This window comes from Cebus imitator, unplaced genomic scaffold (genome assembly GCF_001604975.1).
Source record: "Cebus imitator isolate Cc_AM_T3 unplaced genomic scaffold, Cebus_imitator-1.0 Scaffold122, whole genome shotgun sequence".
In the NCBI taxonomy this organism is placed as follows: domain Eukaryota; kingdom Metazoa; phylum Chordata; class Mammalia; order Primates; family Cebidae; genus Cebus; species Cebus imitator.
Genome location: NW_016107437.1, coordinates 4,635,504 through 4,638,675, shown reverse-complemented (window position 1 = coordinate 4,638,675; position 3,172 = coordinate 4,635,504). Strand labels below are relative to the sequence as shown.

General features: G+C 43.1%; 1 pseudogene across 1 annotated transcript; it reads right to left on the bottom strand.

Annotated features, from left to right (window-relative positions):
- Positions 1-606: 606 nt before the first annotated feature.
- Positions 607-1,361, bottom strand: LOC108312200 (annotated as a pseudogene). Its single transcript, XR_001828534.1, has one exon. The product of XR_001828534.1 is annotated as a translationally-controlled tumor protein-like (transcript).
- Positions 1,362-3,172: the final 1,811 nt, after the last annotated feature.

Genomic DNA, 3,172 nt, shown 5'->3' with positions numbered 1-3,172 from the left:
CCAGGACTTTAAGAAAAACATGGGCATCACCAACTCCAAAATCAGTATCTGAGGGCTGTCACTCACACCATTATTGAGTGGTAAATGCAATCCTGTAATAAGACCAATAATGGCTTCAAATAACATCTTTGTAGCCTCTAGCAAGTCTCTTGGCCTTAGTTTCCTCATCTATAAAATGCAGATAATAATGTACTTATCTGAAATGATTCTTGGAGGGGATAAATAAGATAATGTCTGGAACTTGCTTAGCACAATTGCTGGTATACAATAAGACCCAATAAATGTTTCTATGATTACCCTTATTTTATTTTTTGAGAGGGAGTCTCACTCTGTCACCCAGGCTGGAGTGCAGTGGCGCAATCTCAGCTCACTGCAATTTCTGCCTCCCAGATGCAAGCAATTCTCCTGTCTCAGCCTTCCGACTAGCTGGGCCTACGGGTGTATGCCACAACTCCTGGCTAATTATTATATTTTCAGTAGAGATGGGGTTTTACCATATTGGTCAGGTTGGTCTTGAACTCCTAACCTCAGGTAATCCACCTGCCTGAGCCTCCCAAAGTGTTGGGATTACAGGTATAAGCCGCCACGCCCAGCCTATCATCATCCTTTTTTTTTTTTTTTTTTTGAGTTTAAACGCATTTTATTTTTAGAGAACCTACATGACATGTTTTTCTTAAAAACAATGCCTCCACTCCAAATAAATCACGGTCAAAATAAATGAAGATCTCAAGATGACATCAGTCCCATGTGTCTTAAGTCCTGGTGTGTGGATGACAAGCAGAAGCCAGTTATGATGATAGGTGATAGATCCAAAGTAATTGCCAAATTTGTTAACATTTTCCATTTCTAAACCATCCTTAAAGAAAATCATATATGGGGTCACACCATCTTCACGGTAGTCCAATAGAGCAACCATGCCATCTGGATTCATGTTTTCACCAATAAAGAACTGGTAGTTTTTGAAATTAGCAAGGGTGTGCTTGATTTGTTCTGTAGCCCCTGTCAAAAGGTTTTACTCTTTCTGGCCTCTGTTCTTCAAGTTTGCCTTTGATTGATTTCATGTAATCTCTGATGTACTTCTTGTAGGCTTCTTTTGTGAAACTTGTTTCCTACAGGTGATGGTTCATGACAATATCGACACCAGTGATTACTGTGCTTTCAGTACCTTTGCCCTCGGGGCCTTCAGCAGAGGCATTTCCACCAATGAGTGAGTCATCAATGTTACCTTCTGTCCTACTGATCATCTTCCCCTCCACCTCCAGGCACAGCCCATCAGGGATTTCCTGGATCTTGTAGATGTCAGAGAACATCTCATCATGGCTGATGAGATCCCAGTAGATAATCATGATGGTGGCTGACGGGAGAGGACGGCAGCGCTAGCTCAGCAGGAGCCTGAAACTCGGAGTGAAGGCTGTGCAGCCAGAGCGGGAGCGGAGCTAGCGGGGAGCGGGGAGCGGGCGGAAAAGGCCTCATCATTTTTAAATAGAGACTCTCCTTCACAGAGAGCCCCTTTGTCTCTGTCATCTATTCAATTCTGAATAGATGCTAAAGAAACAACCATCACTGACACATGAAAAAGATTAACTGAAAGGACAATAAACACAAGAAGGAAATAGTCTTGGAGGGGAAGTCAAAGAGGGATCTGCAGACACACAGACGTTGGCATTGCCCGATTTCTCCTCATCACACCATCCCCTGCCATTACCAGCTGACGAGATAAACCACCTGCTAGGAATCGTCAGGAGAGAAATGCCACATCACAGATCCAGAATCTGAGCACAAAATACTACAGACTCAAAGGAAAAACATATGGTACAACAGGGGAAAAAAATGGCTTGAATGTCTCCAAGAAGCAAGACTAATCAGATGAAGGAGAGGCAGCCACCACCACAAAGCAATTTTCGAAAGAGCAATCTGCCCTAAATGAAGAAACACTAAATAAACAGCTCCCAGGGTATCAAGAGCCCTGAAAAGCCCTCACGCAGAAAGTGAGCTTCTCCAAACCTAGCATCCATAAGTAGGGGTGGCTGAGGGCACTGCACCAGTCCCTACTGGCAGGTGAAGGTGTATTTGTGAGGGCGCCAAGACATTCAGTACTATGTTTCATAGATAGAAAAGAGTTTTGGTTGTTACTGATGGTATTTCATCATCCTATGCATGGTAATGCTCCTCTAAATGGCTGGCATTAACCCATTCCTTAATTCATTCAACAAATATTTATTGTGCAACTACCATGTGTCTGGTTCATTTTACTCCATGGGGTTTATCACTCTGCAAGCTGCAAGGGTACCAGTGGAAGGGAAGGAAGGTTGATTCATTTTCACTGCAAGAAGTTACCATTATATGGCCTTGGTTTCTTCAGGGATTAAGTTTTGCTTAAACTTCATTGAATAATCTTTATGCTTCCAGGTTGTGTTACCTCTGGTTAGGTCAGGAAATTGTATTATCGAGCCCCTACCATGAGCTACTATTTTCCATATAAAAATGTGAAAAATGTTTAGTTCCCCTTGAAGAGTTTACAGATTAGTGGGCGGCAGGGGGAGTGGGGGGAGAGACACAAAAACAGAAGATTTCCATGTAATGTGGCAGACACAAGGACAAAAGTAGGTAGAGCGTCCTGTGGGATGCAGTGGAGGGGCACTTAGCCTTGCCTGGTTTTCATGGAAGGCTTCCTAGAGAAAGAGATGCTTTAGCAGAGTCTTAGAGATGTGTAGAAATTAGGTAACAATGGCAGGGGGTGAGGGGGTATCCCTGCCAACAAAAATAGTGAGGGAAAAGTCATGGAAATATGATATAGCACATGTATAGGGGGTCTAAGGAGTTTGTGTTCACAGTAATTCCTTCAGCATTTACTGAGGGTCTGTCGTATGACATGAAAATGTAGTGAGTCTACAGGGAGGGAACATCACACATCGGGGTCTGTTGCGGGGTGGGGGGCTGGGGAGGGATAAGAGGGAGTGGGGAGATTGGGGAGGGATAACATTAGGAGAAATACCTAGTGTAGGTGACCGGGGGATGGATGCAGCAAATCACCATGTCATGTGTATACCTATGTAACAGTCCTGCAAGATCTGCACATATACCCCAGAACATAAAGTAAAAAAAAAAAAAAAAATGTAGTGTGTTTAATATGACCCTAGAATTTAATGCAATACAATACTGTATTGTATTT